Source organism: Rattus norvegicus, chromosome X (genome assembly GCF_021556685.1).
Source record: "Rattus norvegicus strain SHRSP/BbbUtx chromosome X, alternate assembly SHRSP_T2T, whole genome shotgun sequence".
Lineage (NCBI taxonomy): Eukaryota > Metazoa > Chordata > Mammalia > Rodentia > Muridae > Rattus > Rattus norvegicus.
In genome coordinates, this window is record NC_141554.1 from 111,967,549 (window position 1) to 111,978,815 (window position 11,267).

Genomic DNA, 11,267 nt, shown 5'->3' on the forward strand with positions numbered 1-11,267 from the left:
CATACCATGTATGTCTTTCTGTGATTGGGTTAGCTCACTCAGGATGATATTTTCCAGTTCCAACCATTTGCCTACGAATTTCATAAACTCGTTGTTTTTGATAGCTGAGTAATATTCCATTGTGTAGATGTACCACATTTTCTGTATCCATTCCTCTGTTGAAGGGCATCTGGGTTCTTTCCATTTTCTGGCTATTATAAATAAGGCTGCGATGAACATAGTGGAGCACGTGTCTCTTTTATATGTTGAGGCATCTTTTGGGTATATGCCCAAGAGAGGTATAGCTGGATCCTCAGGCAGTTCAATGTCCAATTTTCTGAGGAACCTCCAGACTGATTTCCAGAATGGTTTTACCAGTCTGCAATCCCACCAACAATGGAGGAGTGTTCCTCTTTCTCCACATCCTCGCCAGCATCTGCTGTCACCTGAGTTTTTGATCTTAGCCAATCGCACTGGTGTGAGGTGAAATCTCAGGGTTGTTTTGATTTGCATTTCCCTTATGACTAAAGATGTTGAACATTTCTTTAGGTGTTTCTCAGCCATTCGGCATTCCTCAGCTGTGAATTCTTTGTTTAGCTCTGAACCCCATTTTTTAATAGGGTTATTTGTTTCCCTGCGGTCTAACTTCTTGAGTTCTTTGTATATTTTGGAAATAAGGCCTCTATCTGTTGTAGGATTGGTAAAGATCTTTTCCCAATCTGTTGGTTGCCGTTTTGTCCTAACCACAGTGTCCTTTGCCTTACAGAAGCTTTGCAGTTTTATGAGATCCCATTTGTCGATTCTTGATCTTAGAGCATAAGCCATTGGTGTTTTGTTCAGGAAATTTTTTCCAGTGCCCATGTGTTCCAGATGCTTCCCTAGTTTTTCTTCTATTAGTTTGAGTGTGTCTGGTTTGATGTGGAGGTCCTTGATCCACTTGGACTTAAGCTTTGTACAGGGTGATAAGGATGGATCAACCTGCATTCTTCTACATGTTGACCTCCAGTTGAACCAGCACCATTTGCTGAAAATGCTATCTTTTTTCCATTGGATGGTTTTGGCTCCTTTGTCAAAAATCAAGTGACCATAGGTGTGTGGGTTCATTTCTGGGTCTTCAATTCTATTCCATTGGTCTATCTGTCTGTCTCTGTACCAATACCATGCAGTTTTTATCACTATTGCTCTGTAATACTGCTTGAGTTCAGGGATAGTGATTCCCCCTGAAGTCCTTTTATTGTTGAGGATAGCTTTAGCTATCCTGGGTTTTTTGTTATTCCAGATGAATTTGCAAATTGTTCTGTCTAACTCTTTGAAGAATTGGATTGGTATTTTGATGGGGATTGCATTGAATCTGTAGATTGCTTTTGGTAAAATGGCCATTTTTACCATATTAATCCTGCCAATCCATGAGCATGGGAGATCTTTCCATCTTCTGAGGTCTTCTTCAATTTCTTTCCTCAGTGTCTTGAAGTTCTTATTGTACAGATCTTTTACTTGCTTGGTTAAAGTCACACCGAGGTACTTTATATTATTTGGGTCTATTATGAAGGGTGTCGTTTCCCTAATTTCTTTCTCGGCTTGTTTCTCTTTTGTATAGAGGAAGGCAACTGATTTATTTGAGTTAATTTTATACCCAGCCACTTTGCTGAAGTTGTTTATCAGCTTTAGTAGTTCTCTGGTGGAACTTTTGGGATCACTTAAATATACTATCATGTCATCTGCAAATAGTGATATTTTGACCTCTTCTTTTCCGATCTGTATCCCTTTGATCTCCTTTTGTTGTCTGATTGCTCTGGCTAGAACTTCAAGAACTATATTGAATAAGTAGGGAGAGAGTGGGCAGCCTTGTCTAGTCCCTGATTTTAGTGGGATTGCTTCAAGTTTCTCTCCATTTAGTTTAATGTTAGCAACTGGTTTGCTGTATATGGCTTTTACTATGTTTAGGTATGGGCCTTGAATTCCTATTCTTTCCAGGACTTTTATCATGAAGGGGTGTTGAATTTTGTCAAATGCTTTCTCAGCATCTAATGAAATGATCATGTGGTTCTGTTCTTTCAGTTTGTTTATATAATGGATCACGTTGATGGTTTTCCGTATATTAAACCATCCCTGCATGCCTGGGATGAAGCCTACTTGATCATGGTGGATGATTGTTTTGATGTGCTCTTGAATTCGGTTTGCCAGAATTTTATTGAGTATTTTTGCGTCGATATTCATAAGGGAAATTGGTCTGAAGTTCTCTTTCTTTGTTGTGTCTTTGTGTGGTTTAGGTATAAGAGTAATTGTGGCTTCATAGAAGGAATTCGGTAGGGCTCCATCTGTTTCAATTTTGTGGAATAGTTTGGATAATATTGGTATGAGGTCTTCTATGAAGGTTTGATAGAATTCTGCACTAAACCCGTCTGGACCTGGGCTCTTTTTGGTTGGGAGACCTTTAATGACTGCTTCTATTTCCTTAGGAGTTATGGGGTTGTTTAACTGGTTTATCTGTTCCTGATTTAACTTCGATACCTGGTATCTGTCTAGGAAATTGTCCATTTCCTGAAGATTTTCAAATTTTGTTGAATATAGGTTTTTATAGTAAGATCTGATGATTTTTTGAATTTCCTCCGAATCTGTAGTTATGTCTCCCTTTTCATTTCTGATTTTGTTAATTTGGACACACTCTCTGTGTCCTCTCGTTAGTCTGGCTAAGGGTTTATCTATCTTGTTGATTTTCTCAAAGAACCAACTTTTGGTTCTGTTGATTCTTTCTATGGTCCTTTTTGTTTCTACTTGGTTGATTTCAGCTCTGAGTTTGATTATTTCCTGCCTTCTACTCCTCCTGGGTGTATTTGCTTCTTTTTGTTCTAGAGCTTTTAGGTGTGCTGTCAAGCTGCTGACATATGCTCTTTCCTGTTTCTTTCTGCAGGCACTCAGCGCTATGAGTTTTCCTCTTAGCACAGCTTTCATTGTGTCCCATAAGTTTGAGTATGTTGTATCTTCATTTTCATTAAATTCTAAAAAGTTTTTAATTTCTTTCTTTATTTCTTCCTTGACCAGGTTATCATTGAGTAGAGCATTGTTCAATTTCCACGTATATGTGGGCATTCTTCCCTTATTGTTATTGAAGACCAGTTTTAGGCCGTGGTGGTCCAATAGCACGCATGGGATTATTTCTATCTTTCTGTACCTGTTGAGGCCCGTTTTTTGACCAATTATATGGTCAATTTTGGAGAAAGTACCATGAGGAGCTGAGAAGAAGGTATATCCTTTTGCTTTAGGATAGAATGTTCTATAAATATCCGTTAAGTCCATTTGGCTCATGACTTCTCTTAGTCTGTCTACATCACTGTTTACTTTCTGTTTCCATGATCTGTCCATTGATGAGAGTGGGGTGTTGAAATCTCCCACTATTATTGTGTGAGGTGCAATGTGTGTTTTGAGCTTTAGTAAGGTTTCTTTTACATATGTAGGTGCCCTTGTATTTGGGGCATAGATATTTAGGATTGAGAGTTCATCTTGGTTGATTTTTCCTTTGATGAATATGAAGTGTCCTTCCTTATCTTTTTTGATGACTTTTAGTTGGAAATTGATTTTATTTGATATTAGAAAGGCTACTCCAGCTTGCTTCTTCTGACCATTTGCTTGGAAAGTTGTTTTCCAGCCTTTCACTCTGAGATAGTGTCTGTCTTTGTCTCTGAGGTGTGTTTCCTGTAGGCAGCAGAATGCAGGGTCCTCGTTGCGTATCCAGTTTGTTAATCTATGTCTTTTTATTGGGGAGTTGAGGCCATTGATATTGAGAGATATTAAGGAATAGTGATTATTGCTTCCCGTTATATTCATATTTGATGTGAGGTTATGTTTGTGTGCTTTCATTCTCTTTGTTTTGTTGCCAAGACGATTAGTTTCTTGCTTCTTCTAGGGTATAGCTTGCCTCCTTATGTTGGGCTTTACCATTTATTATCCTTTGTAGTGCTGGATTTGTAGAAAGATATTGTGTAAATTTGGTTTTGTCATGGAATATCTTGGTTTCTCCATCGATGTTAATTGAGAGTTTTGCTGGATACAGTAATCTGGGCTGGCATTTGTGTTCTCTTAGGGTCTGTATAACATCAGTCCAGGATCTTCTGGCCTTCATAGTTTCTGGCGAGAAGTCTGGTGTGATTCTGATAGGTCTCCCTTTATATGTTACTTGACCTTTTTCCCTTACTGCTTTTAATATTCTTTCTTTATTTTGTGCGTTTGGTGTTTTGACAATTATGTGACGGGAGGTGTTTCTTTTCTGGTCCAATCTATTTGGAGTTCTGTAGGCTTCCTGTATGTCTATGGGTATCTCTTTTTTTAGGTTAGGGAAGTTTTCTTCTATGATTTTGTTGAAGATATTTACTGGTCCTTTGAGCTGGGAGTCTTCACTCTCTTCTATACCTATTATCCTTAGGTTTGATCTTCTCATTGAGTCCTGGATTTCCTGTATGTTTTGGACCAGTAGCTTTTTCCGCTTTACATTATCTTTGACAGTTGAGTCAATGATTTCTATGGAATCTTCTGCTCCTGAGATTCTCTCTTCCATCTCTTGTATTCTGTTGGTGAAGCTTGTATCTACAGCTCCTTGTCTCTTCTTTTGGTTTTCTATATCCAGGGTTGTTTCCATGTGTTCTTTCTTGATTGCTTCTATTTCCATTTTTAATTCCTTCAACTGTTTGATTGTGTTTTCCTGGAATTCTTTCAGGGATTTTTGCGATTCCTCTCTGTAGGCTTTTACTTGTTTATTAATGTTTTCCTGTGCTTCCCTAAGTGTGTTCAGGTCTTTCCTGAAGTCCTCCAGCATCATGATCAAATATGATTTTGAAACTAGATCTTGCTTTTCTGGTGTGTTTGGATATTCCATGTTTGTTTTGGTGGGAGAATTGGGCTCCGATGATGGCATGTAGTCTTGGTTTCTGTTGCTTGGGTTCCTGCGCTTGCCTCTCGCCATCAGATTATCTCTACTGTTACTTTGTTCTGCTATTTCTGACAGTGGCTAGACTGTCCTATAAGCCTGTGTGTCAGGAGTGCTGTAGACCTGTTTTCCTCTCTTTCAGTCAGTTATGGGGACAGAGTGTTCTGCTTTCGGGCGTGTAGTTTTTCCTCTCTACAGGTCTTCAGCTGTTCCTGTGGGCCTGTGTCTTGAGTTCACCAGGCAGCTTTCTTGCAGCAGAAAATTTGGTCTTACCTGTGGTCCCGAGGCTCAGGTTTGCTCGTGGGGTGCTGTCCAGGGGCTCTCTGCAGCGGCAGCAACCAGGAAGACCTGTGCCGCCCCTTCCGGGAGCTTCAGTGCACCAGGGTTCCAGATGGTCTTTGGCTTTTTCCTCTGGCGTCCGAGATGTGTGTGCAGGGAGCAGTCTCTTCTGGTTTCCCAGGCCTGTCTGCCTCTCTGAAGGTTTAGCTCTCCCTCCCACGGGATTTGGGTGCAGAGAACTGTTTATCCGGTCTGTTTCCTTCAGGGTCCGGCGGTGTCTCTGGCTGGGGTCCTGCCGCTCCTGGGCCCTCCCCCACGGGAGCCCAGAGGCCTTATACAGTTTCCTCTTGGGCCAGGGATGTGGGCAGGGGTGAGCAGTGTTGGTGGTCTCTTCCGCTCTGCAGCCTCAGGAGTGCCCACCTGACCAGGCGGTTGGGTCTCTCTCTCACCGGGTCTGGGAGCAGAGAGCTGCTGCGGGCCGGGATCCGCGGGTGTGGGACTTCCGGTAAACACAGAACGTGCCCGGTTCTAGAGAAATTCTGTTTCCGTGTGTCCCAAGCTCACCAGGCAGCTTTCTTGCAGCAGAAAATTTGGTCTTACCTGTGATCCCGAGGCTCAAGTTCGCTCGTGGGGTGCTGCCCAGGGGCTCTCTGCAGCGGCAGCAACCAAGTATTTAGATCTTAACAAAATAAAATATAAAACAAAATCATACTGAAGTTGGACAAGCCAATCCGACAGAAAAATGAAAGCCCCAAGAACAAGCAAGATTATCAGAGTCCCACTTGTTCACACATTCAGGAGTCTCATCCTAGAATAGTTTAGTAGGTACTAAACTGAAAAATATAATATATTACAGAGAACATGGAGCAGACTCATGTAGGCCCTGTGCATGCTTTTTCAGTGAGAGAGGTATTTTTAATATAGAAAAAAATAAAATATTTATGTATGTGTGTGAGTATGTGTGTGAGTGTGTATGTGTGTGTGTGTGTGTGTGGTGAGGGTTGTGTGTGAGTGTGTGTGTGTGTGTGGTGAGGGTTGTGTGTGAGTGTGAGTGTGTGTGTGTGTGTGGTGAGGGTTGTGTGTGAGTGTGTGAGTGTGTGTGTGTGTGTGTGTGTGTGTGTGATGATGGTTGTCATATATAGTGGCCAGAAAAGGCTATTAGACCTCCCAGTGCTGGAGCTACAGGTATTTGGGGGAATGGATGCTTGGGATTTGAATTTGGGTCTTTATTCCATAATCCCAAAACATACCCTCATGCCAACTGATAGTCAATTCCTGTTCCCATTTCCAGCCCACACATGCATTCACTAGTCTGCTTTTTGTCTCTATAGGCTTGTCTATTTTAGATACATCATACAAACAGAATTGTTCAATAAAGGTTTGTAACTGGGTTCCCCTTACCATAATATTTTCAAGGTTCACTCATAGTGTATGATTCCAGTTCATTGTTGAGTAATATTCTGACATATAAATATCTGACATTAGTCTATCCTTTTTTTAGTTACTGAATTCTTAGAGTATTTCAACCCTGTCACCATTACGGATAATACTACTACACACATTCATATACATATCACCCTCTAGATAGAAATCTTGAAGTCTCCTGGTATATATCAAGGAGTGGGATTCCATCCCACTTGTGACCTTTATTACTTCCTGCTACTCTCATTTGATATACTTTTGCTTAAGCGTCAGACTTTGTATGCTCTCATGTGATAGTCACAACATAGGCTGATTCTTTTAACAGTGACAGTAGATGATATTTGTACAGTGAGTTGTAAACCTAAGAAAGAGGGGTGTATGAGTTCACATTTAGTGGAATTTGGGTTTTAAAAATCTACATGTGCCCCACACCTGATCAGACAATGTAATAAAAATATAGACACACAATTGAAATGCTAGGAACATATCTTCTCCCTTCTATGTATATAGAGATTGTTTACTTGTGAAATATTTTGTTAAAGAATTATTAACCCAGACCATAAAATTTCTAGTCATTTAATTTGCTCATTGTTTTTGTTTGGAGTTAATTTTTACACCTTAAGCACAATAACTAACAGAAGATTTACTGAAAACATTACATGAGAATAAAAGAAATTAAGGGTTGTGGTAGTCACATTGATCGCTAGTGATCTCCACTACCAACAAAGCTACCTCTGTGAAAAGTTTGGGAAGTCCTCAACTTCTCAGGGGTGTGTGTGTGTGTGTGTGTGTGTGTGTGTGTGTGTGTGTGTGTCTGTATGTCTGTCTGTCTGTGTGTTGTATATGCATGAAGGCATGCACAAAAGCTAGAAGAGGACATCAGGTGTCCTGCTCTATTACTTATTCCCTTGAAACGAAGTCTCTCATTGAATTCAGAGCTAGGGTGGCAGCCCAGACATTCCTGTTTGTCTATTCCTCCACCCCAGATCTGGGATTATAGGTGTGAATAGTTGCTCTAGACCTTTTATTCAGGTCCTCTTGCTTAATGCAGTAAGTACGTACCACTGAGAAATCTCTCTAGTCCTCAACTTTCTTTTAGTATGGAAGCAATTTCATGAGTTTAGTGAGGTATTCATGCTATACTTGTTGATGTTTAAAGAGAAAAGTATAGTAAGTGATTATGGCTAGTTAATAGCACATTCCCTTTTTAGCTGTAACTTCACCTGATATCACAGTTTCTTTTTTTTAATTTGTTATTATATATTTCTTTACTTACATTTCAAAGATTATTCCCCTTCCCAGTTTCCTGTCCATAAGCCCCCATTCCCGCCCCTCCCCCTATCCTATACGGGTATTCCCCTTATACATCCCCCTTATTGCCCTCCCCCATATTGCCCTGCACCGGGGGTACAACCTTGGCAGGACCAAGGGCTTTCCCTTCCACTGGTGCCCCAACAAGGCTATTCTCTGCTACATATGCAGTTGGAGCCCAGGGTCAGTCCATGTATAGTCTTTCGGTAGTGGTTTAGTCCCTGGAAGCTCTGGTGGGTTGGCATTGTTGTTCCATAAGGGTTGTAAGCTCCTTCAACTCTTTCAATCCTTCCTCTAATTCCCCTCAAATGGGGTCCTATTCTCAGTTCGGTGATTTGCTGCTAGCATTAACCTCTGTATTGGACATGCTTTGGATGTGTCTCTCAGGAGAGATCTATATCCAGTCCCTTTCCACATGCATTTTTTAGCTTCATCAATCATATCTAGTTTTGGTCGCTGTATATATATATATATATATATATATATATATATATATATATATATATATATATATATATATGGGCCACATTTGTGTCAGGCTCTGAATGGCTATTCCTTAAGTGTCTGCTCTAAACTTTCCTTCCGTATCCCCTCCTATGAATATTTTCCCCCTTTAAAAAAGGAATAGGAGCATCTGCATTTTGGTTATCCTTCTTCCTGAGCTTCCTGTGGTCTGTGGATTGCATCTTGGGTAATTTGAGCTTTTTAGCTAATATCCACTTATCAATGAGTGCATACCAAGTGTGTTTTTCTGTGATTGAGTAACCTCACTCAGGATGATATTTTTTAGTTCACTCCATTTGCCTCTGAATTTCATGAAGTCATTGTTTTTGATAACTGAGTAGTACTCCATGGCATAGATGTACCACATTTTCTGTATCCATTCCTCTGTTGAAGGGCATCTCGGTTCTTTCCAGCTTCTGGCTATTATAAATAAGGCTGCAATGAACATAGTGGAGCACGTGTCTCTTTTATATGTTGGAGCATCTTTTGGGTATATGCCCAAGAGAGGTATAGCTTGATCCTCAGGTAGTGCAATGTCAAACTTTCTGAGGAACCTCCAGACTGATTTCCAGAATGGTTGTACCAGTCTGCAATCCCACAAACAATGAAGGAGTGTTCCTCTTTCTCCACATACTCGCCAGCATCTGCTGTCACCTGAGTTTTTGATCTTAGCCATTCTGACTGGTGTGAGGTGGAATCTCAGTGTTGTTTTGATTTGCATTTCCCTGATGACTAAGGATGTTGAACATTGCTTTAGGTGCTTTTTGGCCATTTGATAATCCTCAGCTGAGAATGTTTTGTTTAGCTCTGTACACCATTTTTAATAGGGTGATTTGGCTCTCTGATGTCTAACTTCTTGAGTTCTTCGTATATTTTGGATATTAGCCCTCTATCAGAGGTAGGACTGGTAAAGATCTTTTCCCAATCTGTTGGTTGCCATTTTGTCCTAATAACAATATTTTTTACTTTACAAAAGCTTTGCAGTTTTATGAGGTCCCATTCGTCAATTCTTGATCTTAGAGCATAAGCCATTGGTGTTTTGTTCAGGAAATTTTCCCCAGTGCCCATGTGTTAGAGACTCTTCCCCAATTTTTTTTCTATTAGTTTGAGTGTACCTGGTTTGATGTGGAGGTCCTTGATCCACTTGGACTTAAGTTTTGTACAGAGTGATAAGAATGGATAGATCTGCATTATTCTACATGCTGACCTCCAATTGAACCAGCACCATTTGTTGAAAATGCTATCTTTTTTCCATTGCATGGTTTTAGCTCCTTTGTCAAAGATCAAGTGGCTATACATGTGTGGGGTCATTTCTGGGTCTTCAATTCTATTCCACTGATCTACCTGCCTGTCTCTGTAACAATACCATACAGTTTTTATCAATATTTCTCTGTAATACAGCTTGAAGTTAGGGATGGTGATTCCCCCAGATGTTCTTTTATTGTTGAGTATAGGTTTTGCTATCCTGGCTTTTTGTTATTCCAAATGAATTTGCAAATTGCTCTTTCTATCTCTATAAAGAATTAAGTAGGAATATTGATGGGGATTGCATTGAATCTGTACATTGCTTTTGGCAAAGTGGCCATCTTTACTATATTAATCCTGCCAATCCAAGAGCATGGAAGATCTTTCCATATTCTGAGATATTCCTCAATTTCTTTCTTCAGAGATTTGAAGTTCTTATCATACATATTTTTCACTTGCTTGGTTAAAGTCACACCAAGATATTTTATGTTATTTGGGACTATTATGAAGGGTGTCGTTTCCCTAATTTCTTTCTCGGCTTGTTTCTCTTTTGTGTAGAGGAAGGCTACTGATTTGTTTGAGTTAATTTTATACCCAGCCACTTTGCTGAAGCTGTTTATCAGCTTTAGTAGTTCTCTGGTGGATCTTTTGGGGTCACATAAATATACTATCATATCAGCTGCAAAGAGTGATATTTTGATTTCTTCCCTTCCAATTTGTATCCTTTTGACCTCCTTTCACTGTCTGATTGCTTTGGCTAGGACTTTGAGAACTATATTGAATAAGTAGGGAGAGAGTGGGCAGCCTTGTTTAGTCCCTGATTTTAGTGGGATTGCTTCAAGTTTCTCTCCATTTAGTTTGATGTTAGCTACTGGTTTGCTATATATTGCTTTTACTATGTTTAGATATGGGCCTTGAATTCCTGTTCTTTCCAGGACTTTTATCATGAAGGGGTGTTGAATTTTGTCAAATGTTTTCTCAGCATCTAAGGAAATGACAATGTGTTTCTTATCTTTGAGTTTGTTTATATAGTGGATTACATTGATGGATTTTTGTATATTAAACCATCCCTGCATCCCTGGGATGGAGCCTACTTGATCATGATGGATGATTGTTTTGATGTGTTCTTGGATTCAGTTTGCAAGAATTTCATTGAGTATTTTTGTGTCAATATTCGTAAGGGAAATTGGTCTGAAGCTCTCTTTCTTGTTGGGTCTTTGTGTGGTTTTGGTATAAGAGTAATTGTGGCTTCATAAACGGAATTTGGTAGTGCTCTGTCTGTTTCAGTTTTGTGGAATACTTTGGACAGTATTGGTATGAAGTCTTCTATGAAGGTCTGATAAATTCTGCACTGAACCCTTCTGGACCTGGGCTCTTTTTGGTTGGGAAATTTTAATAACTGCTTCTATTTCTTTAGGAGTTATGGGGTTGTTTAGATGATTTATTTGTTCCTGATTTAATTTTGGTACCTGGTATCTGTCGAGAAAATTGTCCATTTCCTCCAGATTTTCCAGTTTTGTTGAATATAGGCTTTTGTAGAAGGATCTGACGATTTTTTAAACTTCTTCAGATTCTGTCGATATGTCACCCTTTTCATTTCTGATTT